At 36.1% G+C, this 21,361-nt stretch overlaps 1 protein-coding gene across 5 annotated transcripts in view; it reads left to right on the top strand.

The window, feature by feature from the left end:
- Positions 1–21,361, top strand: part of LOC106083670 (tubulin polyglutamylase TTLL5) — a 47,226-nt gene that overhangs the window by 10,941 nt on the left and 14,924 nt on the right. Inside the window, exon 1 of one of the 5 annotated variants that reach the window (XM_013246824.2) lies at positions 20,252–20,408. The exons of the other annotated variants lie outside the window; for them this stretch is intronic. The gene's annotated coding sequence lies outside the window, so the exon portion shown is untranslated. Of the gene's footprint in view, positions 1–20,251; positions 20,409–21,361 lie in introns of those variants that run through there. 5 annotated transcript variants of the gene reach the window in all.

A 21,361-nucleotide genomic window follows, 5' to 3' on the forward strand; every position in this document is an offset into this window, starting at 1 on the left:
TTGTTGAGCGCTCACTATAAAAGTAACTTCGAATAAGAAAATCTAAGTTAGGAATTGCGTGCTACCTACAAAATCCTTAATTGTTTTCCATGCCAGGCGCCTAATATGGTTCATGCCTGGTATTGTGTCCTCAATGATGTATGTAATGCTCCAACGTTTCATCATCTTCCCCGCATGCCCTACACATGCTATGTGTCCCGTTATGATACCGAAAGCTATACTGCCCTCCTTCTTACTTCCTTTCAGTAATAGCCTCGTTTTCTCACGATCTGGATCTCCCTATAGGATTTTCGACGTCTTACCGACCGTTTCGCTGTTCCACAGGGTTGCAAGTGCATTCGTCGCCCACGCCCTTAACTCGGACTGCGTCGACCCGAAAGGTTTCCGGTTAAGTTTGTTGACGGCAGTTCTCTAGCCTTCACTGCGAAATCGTCTGCTTTCTCATTCCTAGTTAATCCGCTATGGCACCCAAACAATGCGGATTTGGCCATCCTCACAAAAGACGTTAATCTCCTTCTTTATTTCAACACTGTTCGTCGTAACGCGACGTCCTCGCGTTAACACCACACCACCTCACGCATTCCATGATCGCACGGATCTCCGCCTGCTGGATCGTAATATTGTCAGGCAGTCTAAAACAGATCTTAAAGTAGACCCCTTGGCCCGCTTTGACCTCTAGTTTTAATTTGTAAATGAGGCTATTATGTCAAATGGAATCGAACGCCTTGCCAATATCAAAAAAGACAATGGCCGCACTAGTATTTATATTTACAATTCTCATTACTTAATGAATAGTTAAATTATCCTTTCGAAAACTAAATTACTCTTCTTTCAGAACTGAATTTTTTGCCCTTAAATTAACCATTTTATTCAATTTTTTTCAAATATTTTATCGAAGCAATTCAGCGTACTGAGGGCCCAATAACTATTCGTGAATTTAGGTTCTTAACCCTATTAAAGAATGAGTATTCCTTGGCATGTTAAAAAAAAATTTTAGAAAATATCCATTCTTGAAACACTAGTTGAAACCAGTTGGTACTAACTAATGTTATAGTGATGTTGGCATTTGGTTTAAAAAGTTGCTTTAATTTCCATTTTAACTGTTGTGTGATTAAATTTCTTTAAGTAGCAAAAGTCAGAAGACCTTCTTCTAGTTCAGGAACACTCTGATTGTCAAGCCATTTTTTAAGTTTAGAAACAACACCATCTGACGGTGAGATCATATCCCTTGTAATTCCATGCTTTCGTTCAAAAATGTCTGGCTCCACTTCAACGTCATTAACTGTCAAGAAATAACAGCTGGTGCTCATTTATTGAATGGTTGCCACCCTGCCGGTGATAAGTACCAGCTGTTATTTCTCTCTTTTGACACGTCGGTCTCAATTAGAATTCTCAGTTGTTTCAAGACATTTTTTTCCATTTTAAGTTTGTGACAAAGTTTCACCTCTCGTCATTACAACACATCTGTCATCCGCGTATGACATTTTCTCTACGCCAGTATGCGGGGGCGAAATGGCATAGAGAGGTAGAGGTAAACATTTAACGGGGTGATAACGTCCCCCAGGAGAACTCCTTGTTTAAATCGACGGGGCTACGACTTCGCTTTTTTAATTCCTACATGGGACTGGCGACCGCATACGTAATTCACAATCCACCTCTTCGTCCAGTTAGGGAGATCAGACTCGATGACATCACTGAGAAGTGAGCGGTACGTTCGCAGGCTGTGCATCTTTTGAGGCTGATGCTGACAATCAGCTGGAAGCAGTGATGCATTTAAGCTTAATAGAAAAAGAGCCTCTATTGTATTTGCGATCGGCCGTAGTCTATACGATTCTCTCGTATAGAATCGGTCTATACGATTCTCTCTGGTCCACATCTTTTCATAGTTTGAGTGCAGGTACCACCTATTTTGCATAGTCCGCTGATGATAGTTAAAATTATTCGATCGTAAAGCTCGTCTCGAAATAAAATGATGAAAGAAACAAAATTCAGTGCGGCCCGGTGGGGACTCGAACGTGCACACTCAGATCGATAGCGAGAGCCGTTGCCGTTGTCTACCATTCGGAGTTACGAGTATTAACATAACCGAAAAATGCACAGAAACATGAGTATACCATGGAAGTAATTATAAATAGTTGTCTGGACAAGTGGACAATTAATCCATCACTACAACACAAAATATATGCAATAGAACAGAACAGTTTGTATGACAGAATAGCGAACGTGGTTAGTGTAGTCGCAATATGCGACCCTTGAAGAGATCGAAACGCATCACACCATAGTTGCTATTGTCGTATATTTTGGCATTACTTTTCCATTGGAAAAAAAATCTTCTATTATTAAGCTTGTCTCAGAAAATAATCTTCCCCTTAACTTTCAAAAATTTTAAGGAAATAGTTAAAACTGTTAGAACTATTAAATAAGTAGCTCTGCTGTTATAGCTAAATGTTTGCAATTTCAGAACAGGCGCCCCGGTAGCCGAGTTGGTAGCATGCTTGGATTACCAGTGCAGGGGTCGCGGGTTCGATTCCCACCAGAATCCTCTGTCGCTACTGTGGTATCACAATGGACTTAAAATTGTGTAAGTGATTCTGTAAAGGACTGCCACTCTTACCTAACCTAACCAGAACAGCAAGCTGATTGCTCAAAAGTCTGTTGTTTGCTGATATTGGCTGATGCTGTTGTTATTGTGTTTCAAAGAAAAATTGCAATAAAATAAGGTTAAAATAACAAACAACAACATCCACCAGCAATGAATAGAAAGCAAGGAACAAAAAGTTGCTGTTGCATTGCACACAAGTGATGTGATCCTATTGTTGTTGTGAGTACTTACAGCAGTGCGTAGTAAGCAAGCCCAAACAGTGTTGTAGCACTGAATGCATTACTCATACATACATAGGTATGTAGTCCAAAAATTTAATAAATTTTGGCACAGGCAATTTGCAAACGGATTTATGTGTCCCAGTGGATGTTACAGTGAATGCAGGATAGCCGGAAAAAGAATAAATGTAACCACAGGCAGATTTAAGGAAGTTTCATGACTGAGATGTTGACCAATAGGCAGATGGAAATGTATGTCTGTGGTTGTTTATCATTCATATTCTTATTACCAGAGCAATAAAATTGACCTGCGAATTTAGTCACCTTTCGAAATGTACAATAGTGGATGCGAAGCCATGTGTACAAGGAATCTGTTGATCAGGTATTTCTTTTCATTAATATTCCACTAATTAAAATCTTCTCTTCCAGTATAATTTCTCATGATCATTAGCTTGACTCCCTTGTAAAAAACTGTCTGAAGTCATAAAAACACATGACCGGCCGTAATAGGCAAACATAAATAATACCATAAAATAAAACAATCTTTGTATTGTACATCTTCAATATATTAACAGATTTTGTTAGATGCAAGGCATATATGGAGAAAGGGCGGCATTAATAATTGAGTTCATAAGGTTTAATAGTCTCGTTCTGAATGCGAATTTTGGCAAGATTCAGCCCTTATTTGATAAATCATTCAATATTTAGCGTCTTTGTTGAAGACAATGATATCCTTGAAAGTGATTCTGTGAAATATTTAGGAGTTAATTTCCAAGGTAATCTATCATGGTCTCTGCATATTAAAAATTTAGAGAAGAAATTATCACCAGCTCTAGGGAAGCCCTATAAATTAAAGCTAAAGTAAATCAAATTAACTCAGATAACTTTGTATCAGTCCCCTATACATAGTCACCTAGATTACTTACCTATTGTATAGGATAGTAACAAAAATAATAAGGTTTTATCGCTGCAAAGACTGAAGAAAAGGCGCTAAAGTCGATTGTCAACCAGTAATTTACGAAATGTGCAATGACACTGTGCAAAGACATTTCACACAATATTCTTCCAGCTACAGGTCTCTACAAAATGTAATTGCTTTTGTACGTCTTTAAATCTATTAAAAAAAAAGAAATATATGTATAGAAATATATATATATATATATATATATATATATATATAGCAATTACATTTTGTAGATATATATATATATATATATATATATATATAGGACACCACACAACAACAGAGTTCTTAAACTCAGAGCAATTTGTAAGTAAAAAAGCAATAATGTTTGCAGTAAAAGCTGAAAGTGTGCTGAAAAGGGAACAACAGTAATTTTTTGCTATAACAGCAAACATTTCCTGCTGTTTTCAAGTGCCAAAAAATTAAAAAAAAACTCAAAAATATCATAATTATAAAAAAACAATTTTAATTTCTAATGTATCTTTCAATTTTACATGCATATTACGTAAATTTCTTTCCAATTTTCTGAAATTTGACAATTTTCAAACAAACTTAAATAACAGGGGGCGAATAATGCATACGTGAATGAAATCGTTCGAAATATCGCTATTGTGAATTATGTGTCCTTTTATTCAATGAGATTTTTGAAATTTAAAAACTCGAATATTTAAATCGATCATTATTTATAAAAACTTTGACAAAAAAAAATATATACAAGTGGTATAACTTCCATTAAATACAGCAGTTTGCGTCTGCTGAAAATAGGAAAGCAGACATTACTGCTGTTTCAGCATATATAGGGCTGCTGTATTAGCAAACATTTCTTACTGCTTTTTCAACTAGAAAAATCTGCTGTATTGGGTACACAAGTCTGCTGAAAAAATGTATGTTACTTTTTATGGTGGCCTATTACTTGTTTTGATTACTTTATGTATTTTGTAGAATTTTTTTAGAAATTTGGTGGAAGAGATAATATTAGATTGTGGAATATTACTGCAAAGAAGCTACCTGATCCATCCATTGCTAACATTTCGAATTGTGGCTGAGCTAGCTCGTATTTTTTGTTATTGCTCTACTAATGTGCACATGACTGGCATGGCCTTTGTATCTTAATTTGAAGAAAAAATGTTATGGAAGCATACATTCAGTGGTGATTATAAACATCCACTAAGAAACACATTTACATATGTGTTCTATTTTTTTTTTGTAACAACCCCTTCATAATTAAGCAGCAGTCATTGTCAGCAAACAACAGACTTTTCAGCAGTAAGCCTGCTCCTCTGAAATTGCAGTACTACTGCTGTAATACCAGAACTATTGCTACACTGGCAGCAAAATTAACTACTTATATTCATCAGACTGTGTTTGCTATTTTCAGCAACATTTTTTCAATGAGTGTAGGCGTGCCAGGATCCTTCGAGTGCACTTTGCGCAACCGATATGCCTTCTAGTGCTTTCCAATTCCCCACAGAATTTTGCGCAAAAATTCCTCTTCGTTTTCCTCGTCTTATTTTTGAACTTGCCAAGAGCCTCGAGATATTCGCCCCAGCCCTCTCCCGTGGTCTCTCTCTTGGCCCTATTGGAAAGCCTTCAACTCTCTCTCCAGAGCACTTTTACCTCCGGTTACCACCATGATTGGCTGGTTTTACGCGGCGGTACTCGTTCGGGAAACCCCCTGACAAGATCCACTGCGGCCTCTAGTTCTCTTGAGTCTTCCAGAGGCCCCCTTGGGAGCTCCAGCTTCTGCATCTGTTCCCTGAATTTCTCCCAGTTTATACTTCATGGGTTTCTGTATGGTCTTCTCCTCCCCATCTCGTGCACGACCTGAAAACATATCCTATAGTAGTTCGAAACTGGCACTGGGTGGAAACATTTCCAGTCCAAGACCTTCACCGAGTTACTGTTCCTCATAAGCGTTTTATCCATAACCTGTTCCCTGATCCGGTTGTAGAAAGTAGAGGCGTTTCCCCTATTGTATACAACCAAGTCCGTGGATAAAGTGTCATCAAAAGTGACTCACCTCTCTTATTGACGTCACCTCCTAGCACAAAGTCATGCCCCATTTCCTCGCACCAGCTGATCACGGCCCGGATTGTGTCTGTAGGGGGGTTTTTTACATCGTATGGTATCTTCATGCATGGCAAGACCAGTAATGGTTTCCGCGGCCTCTACAGGGCCACTACCGTTAAGTTTGCATCGCTTAAACGAAAAATCAAAGTTAGATTAAAATCCATACTGGCTGCGATACAGCTTCTAATCTTACCTTCCTTGCTACTTTGTAACCCCGGTTCCTGAACGAGGGCTACATCAGTGCCATCTCTCCTCATAGCTGGTACCGATGATATTAAATAACGGGGGAAATAGAAAATTATGTTGCTATTCTAACAACATACCGTAAACATTCACTATATTTTTAATTAAGGGAAATATTTTTTATTTAATAATCTTGTACCACACAATATAAAATGTACCAAAACAACACATGTCCACCTTTTAAAACTTAATTTAAGTTTGAAAGCTCACAACTAGCTGTGAGCTGTATATAAAATAACAAAAACAACTAGTTTCGAAGTCAGTGTTTTGTTTGTTGGCAATCCCTATATGAAATTTCAATTATGACGCACTATATTGGCATTTTCGTCCACTGCGGATTGTTCCGAAGACAACTTTATCTACATTTGGTCTGATCTATACAGGGTTCAGTACCCATATTATTTATTTATTTGTAACAAATTCAGTAATACTAAGCCTACTCGGCCTGAGGCCTTATAAAACTTCAGTTTCGAATTTCAGCTAAATCGGATAAAAAATGCGTCCAAGTTCGTTTACTCGTTTTATAAGGCAGATGCAATCAAATATGTGTATGGACAAAAGATGGATCTGCGAAAAATATCAACTATCTTTTTTATATTTTAAAATGGTAGGGCGATTACAACAGATGTATCAGATATCGCTCAATCATCCTAAAAATGCGACAAATACACAAATATATAAATTCTTAGTGGTCTCGACATTTCAAGACAATCTCACCCTGCCAAACCATTTCTCTATTGTCAACAGAATATAGTTCTTTAAAGTATAGACAACATTTGTTCAGATTAGCCAATTGTTCATTTGCAGTTCAAGATTGAAGATTGGTAATATTGGACTCAATCTTAAAATAGCAGCCATGTTCACCAATTTTCATACGATTTTTTTCCATTTTATTTATTACAACTGAGTCATACTCATCTAGTTATTTTAAGTTAATAATTTACAAAACTTAACTGCTACTTAATAGCTAGCATTTTATAATTGTTGTGACACAATTCAGAAATTACACTCTATTACAATTATGTGTGTTTTAGGGGACTAAATCCATAGGAGTTGTCTTTTGAAGCCTTCTAGCAGGTTTTTTTTGGATTTTCGAACATGTTGTTTAGATCAGAGTTCACGTGTATCCTCAGTTTATTGGCATGCCTCTGTGCAGTGGATGAGATCTCTTCCACTGTTGTTTTCACTTTTAAGTCTCTGTGAAGATCAGCATTTCTAATATACCACGGTGCATTGACAATCGTGCGCAGGATTTTATTTTGCGTTTTTTGTATTTCTACATCGGTCTTTGAAGCACAGCCCCAAAGCTGTATTTCATACCCCCATATGAGTCTGATCATTTGATTGTATATCATCTGTTTGTTCTTTATTGATACTCTGTTATCCACTAGCAGCCAATTTCAATTTTATTTCTTGTACCTTCCACCTGATTTCGGTATCAAGAGTCATTCCAAGTTATGTTTGCATAAGGCGTTTTTACATTGTTTAAATATATCGGAGTTGATATGTGATATGTGGTGATGTGAATACCATGTGAACTGATTTAATTTCATTAAGAGGCATTCTCCATTTGCTAATCCATGCATGTATTTCTAACAAAGTGGATTGAAGGTTTGCAGTAGCTTCTTTTTCAGTATCTGTGGTACATAGGATTGCGGTATTTTCTGCGAATGTAGCTATGGTTGAAGTGTGGGTAGGATTGGAATATCTCTGGTATATAAATGATATTAAACTGGCCCAGGGACACTTCCTTGTGTTAAGCCTGCATTTATTGGTTTGAGCTTGGAGTACTCATTATCTAGTTTAACTCGGAAGTGGTTATGTATAACCAGTATTTTAGTGATTTTAATGCCAGTTCTTTAATTACTTTCCCCATAATTAAATCATATCCTGGAGCTTTTGTTGAGCTTAAGTCATTTTTAATAATGTGTACAAGTTCTTTCAACTTAGAAGGTTTGATTTTTTCGCTATCCGATCTTGGTATTTTGCAAAGGTTTTAATTGGAAGATGCCTGTAATGGTTGGAATATATTTTGAAAATATTCCGCTGACAATTCAGATTTTTCAAGAGGTTTATTTGTCCAGTTGCCATGACAGTGTTTAATTGGAGGTATTTGAGGCTTGCATTCTTGATGGTGTTTTGTAGCTTGCCACAAGCTGTAGTTTGTTTCTTTTCGTACAAAATCGCTGAATTTTTTACTGATAATAACCTGTTAACATCAAACAAGAATAAATTGACCGATGACATCTTCAAAACACCGGAGGCTCGATTTTCATTCAAAAATGGTGAAATATCAACTGATGATTAAAGGGTTCGTATTTTATCAAAGCATTTTTGTCAATTTTTCTTTTTGACCCACAGCAAGAAGAACTTTCATGCGGGTTCGCAGCGTTTTTGATGATTTGATGCTATGCACTTTTTTCCTATTTGAGCACTTTAAAGGCTCATTCTTCATCACGCTTCACAGATTTGAACAATACATCATCATACATACACTGAGAAAAAAGTTGGCCCATCTTTACCTAAAAAAAACTAAATATTTAAAGACGCTCCTATTTATGTCTTTAACTACTGTTCACTGTTGTCTCACCCCAAGGTCAATTTTGATCGATCGATTTGATATTTTGATCTTCATTTTTCATTTTTGTCTTTAATAACAAGACTCAAAGTTAGAGATTTATTGACCTACCAGTTAAAATAATAAGTTCTTAACAACATTCCCTTGTTTCCTTAAAAATTGATGATCTTTAAATTACGTTTGCTAATCTTTGGCTCGAATCTTCAAATACATGACTCATTTAACTAACCCCCCTAAAAAACTATAGAGGAACCACACATAAATATCGCCCGCATTAGTCTATATACTACCACAGATAAAGAAGCTAACCTGTCGTACTTCTTTAAAATAGGAATCTAAATTCTTTTTTAAAAGGAGCCAAAAAGGTAACATTCCCAAGCTTTATTATACCAAACCCAAAAAAAAGCTTAGGCGAATGCTAATATCACTAAAGATAGTATGACGTAACCAAGAAAAATAGCATACTGCAGCCGATCCGTATCTTAAACAAAGGCCTTCGTTGGCTCCACTCTTCCAATTCCACTGGTTTCCCTTTTACGGATACTGCTGATTTTGTTATGCCAAGAAAGTGATAGGCAAAAAAACTATTGTCACCTAATAGACGCCAAATTTAATGCATAACAGTCCTCGGTTGCAAATCTGGAAAACTCAAATGTCATCATAATTGAACCATACCCAATACAGTGTTACATCTATTTATACTCAACACATCTGGAGATGATCGAAAAGACAATAGAGCTTTCATTGTAGCATAAAATCTTTGTTCAATGGTTCAGTGACCATCAAGTATAGTAGAGTCCATCGTCAAGTTGATCTGCCTGTTTGCGGAAGCAAAACGTCAGAGCGATTTTGCCACACATCGCCAGAGTCGTTAATTTTTTGTTTGGTTTTTAGCATTTTTCGCATTGGCAATTAATTCATAAACATTTCGCTGGTTAGTGACATTCACTCAAGCATGGACTTGGTTTGGTGTTGAATTTCATCGAACAGGCAACAAAACAGACGGTCGGATGGACGGACAAGTATTGTGGGGTTCTATGCGCCCAGCTATGATTTACAAACAACAACAACAACAAAACAGCAATTCAACAATAAACAAAGTATAGAATCAATAAAAGAAAATAATATTGGATAAATGATATAAATATGTATGTTAATGTGGGTACTTACGATTATGAGTAATATTCCTTGTTTTATATATATATATATATATATTTACATGTGTCCCCCATATGTAAATGCACATGAAGGGGGGACGCAGGATGGAAGTCGTGGCGACTCAACGGAAGTGAGTTGTCTAGATGTGAGACGAAGGTAGCAAAACGACGTGTGCGTATTATGGAAATACAATCAATTGAACTCTAGGTACTCAAATAGCACTTAACTTACATGTGAGTTGCGAGTGTTGTTGACTACCCACCTACTTGACACGCACGGCCACAGTTTTTTTATCACTTTGGGCTGGGTTTTTCAATAAAGTCAAGAGGAGGCACAGTAGGATCGGTAATTTATGCTACCAAACAATATTCAACAATAAATAAATCAAGTGAAAGCGTGCTTAGTTTGGCCGGTCCAATATGATAAATGCGATGGTTGACACCCTCCACCATGGATCGCATTTGTCAAGTTCTTTGCCCGGTATCTCTTTTAAGGCAAACAAAGAATCGTAAATAAGAATTGCTATGCTATTGGAGCTATATCAAGTTATGATTCGATTCGGTCCATAAATGAATTGAATGTTGGAGACCAAAGTACAGCGATTGTACAAAATTTCAGACAAATTGGATGATAATAGCGCCCTCTAGAGGCTTAAGAGGTATAATCGGGAGATCCGTTTATATGGGAGCTATATCAGGCTATGAACAGATTTAGACCCAACTTCGCATAGTTGTTGCGAGTCAAAACAATACGCTTTACGAAAATTTTAGCCAAATCGGATAATAATTGCGCCCACTAGAGGCTTAAGAAATCAAGATTCCAGATCGGTTTATATATCAGGTTATGGACATATTTGAACCATAATGGACACAGTTTTTGATAGTCATAACAAAACACTCCATATAAAATTGCAGGCAAATCCTATAAGAATTGCGCCCTCTAGTGGCTCAACAAGTCAAGATCGATTTATATGGCAGCTATATAAAAAATGGACCGATATAGCCCATTTACAATACCAACCGACCAGAAGTATGTGTGCAAAATTTCAAGCGCCTAGCTTTACTCCTTCGGAAGTTAGCGTGCTTTCGACAGACATGGCTAAATCGACTTAAAATATATACACCTTATGGGGTCTTAGACTAATATTTCGAGGTGTTACAAACGAAATAACGAAATTAGTATACAGTATAGTATAGTGCCGGGTATAAAAACATTTACATTTAGTTTAATGTTCTATAGCCGAACAAAAATCCTGCAAGGAATCGCAAAAAAAAATTCAGTATGGAAAGGCAAAAATTGTGACTACTGCAGCCTTTAAAAGTCATATTGGATGAAAGATATGTATAGGAGCTATGTCAAAATTTGAACCTATGCTGATGCAACGTTTTACACGCAATGGGGTGCCAAATAATTGCAAAATTTTGTAAATATCAAACCTAAAGCCTTAATGGGCCATGTCGGATTAAATATGTATGTAGAGGCTATATCTAAATCCATACCGATTTTGATGAAATTTTGGGCACATATTCCGACATTGAATTGAATGTTTTGTACAAAATATTGTAAAGATCGAATCAAAGCTGCAGCTTCTACAGCTTTAAAAAGCCAATTCGGAGGAAATATATATATGGGGGCTGTATCTAAAACTGAACCGATTTGATAAAATTATGCATAGTGCCATATCGAATGAAAGATATATATAGAAGCGATATCTAAATGTAAACCGATTTAACTCAAAATCAATAACATTCGTCCTTGGACCAAAAAAAAAAAGGGCTTGTGCAAAATTTTACGAAAATCTAACAACAAATGCGAAATGGACTGAAAGACATCCGTCTTAGCAAAATTAAATTCTAAGCCGATTGGTATCCATAGTAATGGGTCCAGTTCTTAGCGTTGCAAACAAATGCACAAAGTTATAATACCCTATACCCCAGTATACCCTCCACCATGGGATGGGGGTTTACTATTTTCGTCATTCCGTTGATCTGAGACCCAAGAAAGTATATATATTCCTGATCGTCTTGACATTCTAAGTCGATTTAGTCATGTCCGTTCGTCTGTCTGACTGTCGAAAGCACGTTACCTTTCGAAGGAGTAAAGCAAGGTGCTTGAAATTTTGCATAAATAATACTTACTAGTACAGGTCAGTTGGGATTGTAAATGGGCCAAATCGGTCCATGTTTTGGTATAGCTGCATTATAAACTGATCTCTTATCTTGACTTCTTGAGCGTCTAGATGGCGCAATTCTTATCCGACTTGTCTGAAATGTTGTATCATGAGGTGTTTTGTTATAACTTCCATAACTTGACCGATTTAGCTGAAATTTTGTAGTAATTTTGTATCATTGTTAACCTAATTTAGTCCAAATATCAAAAAACTATTAGCATAAAGTTACTTAATGAAAATGGTTTAAAAAAATGTTTCTCCCCATAAAATTTCATATTTTGAGAAAAAATTAGCTGGTCGAAATCCAAAATTTTTTCGCGGACATGCTTACGTCGCGGACATGGTGGCTACCGAAAAATATCTCCGAAGATGTCTATGTCAGGCATCCATATTATGTACTACGTAGACGAAATTTAGAACTCAAAAGTTGAAAAACCATGATCATATGTCGCAAGTTCAAATTCGAGACGATTGTTTTTGCGTTATTATGCTTGCAACTGTGCATCGTCTCATTATCTCATCACTTGCCCCATCTGTTCTGCCTAATTGTGCCGATACCAATACCGATACCGATAGCTATACTGACCTCATTTCTCTCAGAAATCCATCGTCTTCTAACGATACAAATCCTTTTTTTGGTTTTTGACGCCCTACCAACCATTTCACTGCGTCTCACCCAAAAGGTTTGGCATTCACCAAGTTCACTGATTGCAGTCCTTTGACACCAACGACCAATTCGTCTAGCTTTTTGTTCCCCCTTACTTTACTATGGTACGCCACCCAAACGATGCGGTTCATGCAATCCTCAGAGCAGCCGATAATCTCTGCCCACATGACCGTATTACCGATCTCAGTCCATGGGTCCTCAATGTAGACCCCAGGCCCACTCTGTCCTCTTGTTTTGATCCATCAGTGAAGCTTAAACTTCCGGATGACAATACCGAAGTCCCGTCAATCTAAGACAGTGAATCGCTCTCTACGTCAAATGTCGTCTCAGGTATCCTCTTCCATTCCATTCATGTTTCCTATCGGCACACAGTGGCGCGGTTTGAGTTTTTCGTTGCAAAAATCATATCTTTTGAATCAAATTTTAATGAATGCATTATTAGCATCATAGTTAAATTTTGTGGAAAATTGCAACTAAGTGAAGTTAACTTTTTATTTCTAATTTTACTTTTTTCCTTTTTTAAAGCTTTATTTTTTTTAAAATTACCAACCAAAATATAAACTTTTTTTTTTAATTTTCCAGTTTTCTGTAAAACTTCATCACAATTGGTAATATATTTTTTTCAGAATATTTGTTGTGAAGCGTATAACTTTTAGTTATAACTTTTAGTAGGAAACGAAAATATGTATCAATTATTTTTTATTATTCGGAGAATTTTGCAGATTTGCAATCGGTTAAAAGAAAAAGTCCTAAAATTTCAAAAACATCAACGATACCTTGACTAAAATCTTATAAGAAATTGTTGTTAATTTAATATCTCATATATATGTACATTTTGAGTCTGTAAGATTTGTAGGGGTCTGTAAGATTTGTAGGGGCTCAAGAAGTCAAATCGGAGATCGATTTATACGGAAGCTATATCAGGTTATAGACCACTGTTGTTGGAAGTCATAACAGAACACTACATGCAAAATTTAAGCCAACCGCTTTCGACCGCTACCGTGATTTCGACCATGGAAACCATCTCCACATTCACTATGTCAAGTTTCGTGCAGATATGTCATAGAATGTCATAGAATTATTCCAAAGATTTTTTGGCTGTGGGATATGTCCTCAATACAATTTTTGAACTCTAGACGAAAATGGGGCATTGGCTGTTTAACTCTCTTATGTTAAGAGGCAATCAAAGAGCGTCTTTTGAAAAAATGGAGAGGTATAAGGTTAGGTTGAAAAGAAGGTGCCCCATGCCACCATGGACATACAACTAAGACAGTTGTCGGCTAAATACTAAGAAGTAACTTCGAAAGAGAAAATCTAAGTCAGAAAATCCGTGCTACTTACAAAATCCTTAATTGTTTTCCATGCCACTCCCCAAAGTTGGTTCATGTCTCGTTACCGTCCCCACCTAAGCGCCGGTATCTGTTAGCCGCGAAAGCCGGGCAATGATATAGGAAATGCTCCAACGTCTGATCATCTTCCCAACAGCCCTACACATACTATCGCTTGCCGCAACGATCCTATGTGTTCAATTATGAGGATTTTCGTCGTCCTAATGACCGTTTCGATGTTCCACAGTGTTATATGCGTGAAGGTGTAAAAGGGTTATTTTTTTTTATTTTCCATAAAAGTGAAAAAATGGGAACTTCTTAAATAGCGATTTATCCAGGGAAGCTCAAAAAATCATGAATAGTTTTTTTTTATAAATCTACATTTATTAAGTTTATCTATCAATAGAAAAAATTACAATTATCTAGTTTTAGAGATATAACACTTGAAATCAGACCAAATGTAATATGTTTTTTTTTTGAAAATTGGTCAACTTTGAACGATCATATCTCCTAAACAAAAAATCTGGCATTTCTAAGCGTACCATTTTTGAGATGGTTGGAATGTTTTAAATAAGACATATTATTTCAAAATTTCGTACATTACAATTTAGATTTCTTGCCGTAGTACTGAGCAAAATGAAAAATTTATAAAAAAATATTCTGGACAGGATTATGTCCAATGCTCCTGGAGGACATCTAAGAATTCTACAAGGTACTTCCATACATCGTTGGAAAGATCAAGATGTGTGCTTTCCAAAACATGTCCTTATTCGAAAATCGAGCAGTTGGTTTTTCCAAATTCCTGTCTTAATTAAAAAAAATCTCAAAAAATTTCTGGACAGGATTATGGCTAATGCTCCTGGAGGTCATCTAAGAATTCTACAAGTTACTACCATGCATCGTTGGAAAAGTCGCGATGTGTGCTTTCCAAAACATATTTTTATTCGAAAATCGAGCAGCTGGGTTTTTTCAAATTACTGTCTTTTTTTAAAAAAATACTCGAAAAAATTTTGGACAGGATTATGGCCAATGCTCCTGGTGGACATCTAAGAATTCTACAAGGTACTGCCATATATCGTTGGAAAGGTCACGATGTGTGCTTTTCAAAACATGTCTTTATATTCGTCGTCTGTTCGTCGTAAAATTCTAGGATGATTTCACGATGTCCGTGTGTTTGTCCGCCAGTGTGTCCGTCCGTCAGTTGTAATATCGCTATAGTCTTTACAAATTGAGATATTGAGTTGAAATATTGCACAGACTCGTATTTCTTCTGTACGCAGTTCTTGAATGGACCAAATCGGACTATATTTGGATATAGCTTCCATATAGACCGTTCTGGCGATTTAGGGTCTTAAGTCCCTAAGAGCCGCATTATTTGCCCGATTTTGCTGAAATTTGAAACAGGAAGTTGTACTATGGTCTCGATATTCAAACTGAATATGGTCCATATCATATTTACATATGGACTTATTTACATATAGCAGCCAAATAGACCGATATGCGGGTTTAGGCACATTTATTATCCGATTTCGATGTGATTAGAAAGAGTGAGTTGTTTTAAGCCTCCTGACATCCGACTTAAATGTGGATCAGATCGGTCTATATGACAGTTATCATATAGACCGATCTGCTGATTTAGGGTCTTAAGCCCATAAAAGCTGCATTTATCACCCGATTTCGCTGAAACTTGAAACAGTGGGCTTTTAAAACATCCCGATATCCGACTAAAATATGGCTTAGATCGGACAATAATTGAATATACCTGCCATATAGACCGATCCGCCGATTAAGGTTCTTAAGCCCATAAAAGCCGCAATTATTGTACGATTTCGCTTAAATTTTAAATAGTGAGTTGATAAAAGCCCCCGATATTCGACACAACTATGTTTCAGATCAGTCTTTATTCAAAAATTGCTGCCATATAATACCGATCTGTCGATTTAGGGTCTTAAGACCATAAAAGCTGAGACTACTATCCGATTTCGCAAAAATTTTAAAAAAATTAGTTGCTTTTGGCCTCCCTCCATCGGACTCAAATATGGCTGATTATTTTATCCATGGTGGTGAGTATCCAAAGTTCGGCACGGCGGACGGATACATCGCACGTTTTTACTTCTCTTATTTAATTTAGTTTATACATTTTAAATTAATTTTCTACTTGTGGTCAGTAAAAAGTGCACTAAAGCCAATAAAGCAATTCCCTAGTTGTTAGGAAATTATTGAACTCATAATTACCAAATAAAATACAATTTTATTCATATTCATACGCTCTTTACTTCAAAGAATTTTAACCACGACTTTAGTTAAAACGAAATTAGAGTCAAGGTTAAAATTTTTTGATTGTGGAGACAAGGATTATGCCCCTTATTGACTCTAAAATCACATCTACAATTTTTTTCAAAGCGGATATAATATTATGCGCCACCTTTCACTCCTTTCCCATTTCAAAAATTGTTCAGGAAAGGCGATTATTTTGGCGTCATACTTTTCTTTAGAGTCCGAACTTACAGAATTGGAGATGATGGTCCTGGAAACATTTTCTGCTAATATTCGACCAATATGAATGCTTATATATGTTGCTAGAATATGAAAAAATTGGAAAGAAAGCACAAAATTAATAAAAATTTCACATAACAAGTTAAAACCCCTTCAGTTCGCGCAAATCGAGTCATATGTACCCCCTACTGTTTAACAAGTTTTTTTTTAATAACACCCAAAAGAGGTTGAATATCTACTCTGGTTAAAATGAATTAAATTTGGGAAACATTGAACTTCCTACAGCGAAAGAAAAATATGAACTAAATATGAAGTTCAATTTCCCGTCCAGAAGAACACCCGCGTATTTTGGAATTTCTGTAAGTGGAACATTCTCTCCTCCTAAGGAGACCGGTGCCACTGAAGGTAACTTGTATCTCCTGCTGAAAAGAACTACTTCTGTCTTCCACGGAATTACGCTGAAACCACTCTCGGTAACCCACTTCGCTGTTACACGTAGAGCTTTCTGAAGTATATCTCTTAGAGTGCTGAGAAACTTTCCCCTTACCACAATTGCCACCTCATCAGCATACGCGATCACTTTTACACCATTCTCTTCCGGGGATAATAATATATTGATAATGGCTATATTCCAATGTAGAGAGGACAGTAAACTTCTCCGCTGACCCATCTTTTTAGATCCACAGATACCAAGCCTACCGTAATACATCTTTTAGTAATTAAATTAATTTTGGTAGAGTTGATGCCTAGAAACTCCAACTCCTTCATCATTGACATGGGTTTAACATTATTAAAAGCACCTTCAATTTCAAGAAATGCTACCATTGTATATTCCTTAACAGCGAGAGGACCCTCTATGAAGCCGACTAGATCGTGAAGGGCTGTTTCAGTGGATTTGCCTTTACTATATGCATGCTGCTGCCGCGACTGGCGATCTCCAGGGATCTTTGCACTAAAATATGTTTCTATCAATCTCTCAAGATCTTCAGCATAAAGGATGACAGACTAATAGGACGAAAATCTTTCGCCTTCGTGTGGTAAGGTTTTCCTGCTTTCGGAATAAAAATGACCTTCGTCTTCCTCCATCTCACAGGTATAGAGATCCATCTGATTGAACTAGAGTATATCTCCCTAAGCCAAGGAACCAGTCTATCAGACACAGAATAAAATAGAATAAATTCGGCCTTGTCCTTAAGACTCGAACCAGGGGTTTTAGTCAAAAGCCCTTGCTAACCAGTCGTCTGCCGGCTAGTGGAGCCTGAAGCAGCGGCTCTACCAGTCGAGGTTTCAGTACCATACAACATGCTACGGCTTGATACCATCACCGCAGCTTTTGGGTCTTTGGAGTCCATTCTAAGCCTATTTCCGGGCTCTAGATCTGCCGCTCCACTGGAAACAGACGCAGATCATCAACGGCCCGGTGGTTATCCCCTCCTATCCCCATGGCTTAGAAGCCATGTAAAAATTTCTCTCAAAAAGGAGGTCCCTTATCATTAAGCTTTAACTTGAATCGGGCAGCACTCATTGATATGTAAGAAGTTTATCCCTGCTCGTGACGAGTAAAAATTTGGTCCCTATCATACGGCGGTGAGTATAAAAAAGATTGTACGCCTTAAATGTTGACTTTGGCAGGTCAATAATATTTAGGACGAAGACTGGATCGACATAAAATAAATAAAATTACATAAAATAAAGGAATATGGCAACTAAGTATGCGCACCCATTAGCTAAATTCGCTCCCAAACCTTAAAGTAAAACTTTGATACAGCTTTTCAAGAGCTGCCTCGAAACTATGTTAGCTACTCAAATGGCAACTATTCCAACAGGAAGCTGCACCTCCTCAAAGACTTAGGTATTCTTATATAGGAAATTTTATTGATTTGTCTATGAGTTACTGTTTTTAATGGTGTTTTAAAAAATTACGAATGTGCATTTTTTCTATCAAAAAAATATATCCGAAAAAGTCCAATATGGAATTTTATCCTTTTATTTACCTTTGACGACGAATGGGACATATATGTCCCATCGGCGTATTCAGTGTAAAAATAAATAATAAATATATTTGTGTAGAAAGTTACGGTAATAAAATTTCGAAGTAGAGAAATTTTAAATTAATGAAAAAAATATTGCAAACTTTTGTGTGACATCTCACCTAAACGAAACGGCAAAATATATTCAACATATATGACAGTATTTATACACTCATTGCTTCTCTATCGAATTTTTCAAAAAAAAAAATTATAATAACTATGAATTTTAGAGCAGAAATACAAAATGGGACATTCGTCCTCAAAGGGTTAAATATTGTTACTTTTCGAGTTTTCATTACGCACTCGACCGAGCTGCTCCAAATATTGACTGCTCTTTGCTCAGAAAAGGAAATATGTGTGTGAAAATGTGTCTATAGCAGTGACGAGCACAAAATTGTAATTATGTGCAGCCCGTGGGATTGTTTAAGGCGCTATTATGCACATATAATTGAAAATGTTTGTCAAATTTGTCAATTTACATACGATTATCAATTTTGCTTCCACACCTGTATTCGTTTCGTTACTTTCATTCATATTTTTGATTTCTTCATGTTTTTGACAGAAAGAATAGAGCACGCTCTAATTGAAAAAATTATATGTGCTATTTTGAAAAGTGATTTTTATATGTTAGTTTCGTTTGTATCACACGACATGTACAACTCAGCATGTGCTGAATTTGGCATGTCATAAGACAACTACATGCTGTGTAATAGAACCTTTAGGAATATTTTCTTGTGTACGTACAGAGTAATGTGCAAAAGGATGGGTATTGTTGCCCATCACTGGTACACTCAAATACTAAACCATTCTCTCTGTTAGAAGACAGACAAGATAATAATTGTTATCCGGCAAATGAATAATCGCTTGTGGCCATCGAAACAATTTTGCCATTAAATAATTTTTGATTTTACAACAAAAGAAAGATCATTTTACCGTAGGTGAAGCTGTTGATAGGTGTACAATAAACAAAGTTAGTTGCGCTCAATAATGCCACGTTTATGGCTAACGTTGGATACATTGAACCGAAACGTTACACAGTTACAATAAAAAAAATCGTAATAAAAGAGTTTTATTTGTCGAAAAAGAGTATTAAACATATCTATTGGTTTGCGTGTAGTTGTAGAAAACCGGAGCAAAACGCTAATTACAACATTTAGCCGAATCGGAAAGGATTCCTAATCGGGAAGCCTAATCGGAAGATTGACAAAATAATTTTCTCAAACCGATTACTTGCTGACCTGTATACCACCACTATATTGCTAATATACTTTTAATCGGTTTTTATTGCAGTACTATTCAATTCCACATAGCTGTCAAAAATAACGTTGTGATGGTTTTCGTTGCCAGTGTCTACCACTGTGCGATGTTGCTTTTCAGTATTTAGAATCTGCATTAACTATCCTCGTACTCGCTATATTTTACGAGGTCAAAAACACGTATCCCACTATAAAAGGGTGTCCAAACAAAAGTTTAACAATATATCGTGGAAACTCAAATAAACATTTTTATGACTATATCAATAAACGAATTGATTATAATTTCAGTGTTGGTATACTCCATCGATTATTCGTTCATTCAGAGTCCATGGTAGCGTTTTCTTGCTTGTCTGTCCGTCTACACTTGGTGTTATTTTTACTTTGGAGACTCATTCGTGAAAGGCGTTCGAAAGCCACCACATCGCCAACGATACAAACAGCAGCAGAATTAATTCAACTTCGAACGCACTTCCACAAAGATTTCGCATTGTTAGCACAAATAAAGATTCGCAGTGTTGGATATTGTGTACTTCGGAATTTTTCACTTGTTTAAATATATACCAACTCGTATAAAAAGTCTTCAGCCACTTAATCGTTTGTCCATTGCTCTCAACCACCAAATTAAATGGTAAAATATTCACAATACCTAAATAAGTTCTAATCATCGAATGCCGCCACATGTTGTGGCCAAAAAGTATTGAAAAATAAATTCAAATTCAATTCTAAAATCAAAGTGTTCGGTTGTCACACCGCTTCAACACTTTAATTGTGATATTATTCTGAAAGAGTGCGTCCGTATGGGACGGACGACTAAAACAGGTTTTATTTATTGTGTTTTTTAAAATAAATGTCTAATTGTGCTCATACATATATTAATTATTGTGAAGAAGTTTTTGCTATATTGAATGGCTTAAGAAGAATATGTCTAAATTGAATGTCATTATATAAAAAAAAAAAAAACAATATGTGAGTATAGGATCTCACGCATGTGGTTTATAAATCTAAATGAAGAAATTAAATCTAAACCTTTAAATTTAAAACTAATTGAGAGCTTCAAATTGTTTAGCCTCTCTTTCTCAATATCCGCTTAAAATAAGAATTAAAAAATTCTCCTTTGCTTGAATAACCTCGGCATTATTTTCGCAAGAGCAATCGTTCCCGTGAGTTGTTTTTAATGTTTTAGTTAGTCACTTTTGGATCTTTTTATACCCACCACCATAGGATCGGGGGTATACTAATGTAGTAATTCTGTTTTCACCAAGGGCTCAAACTCTACCATCCGTGAAAATTTCAGGAAAATCGATTCAGCCGTTGTTGGGTCTATACGGATCAGACAAACTAAGAAACAAATAAAGCGCCACAATTTAATTTTTATATAATAGATACATAATAACCATATATAATAAACATATTAATAATATATGATATAATAAATTCTACTTTGCTTATAGCACAAAGAATACAATAGAATATAAATGGATTTGTTCGAAAATGGTCGAGGAAAGATCCAAATAAACCTTGAAAGTGCTTGAACTACATGTTTTCAAGCTCCAAGATTAATTTTAGCTATTTACCATTTTG

The sequence above is a fragment of the Stomoxys calcitrans genome, chromosome 3, assembly GCF_963082655.1.
Source record: "Stomoxys calcitrans chromosome 3, idStoCalc2.1, whole genome shotgun sequence".
Lineage (NCBI taxonomy): Eukaryota > Metazoa > Arthropoda > Insecta > Diptera > Muscidae > Stomoxys > Stomoxys calcitrans.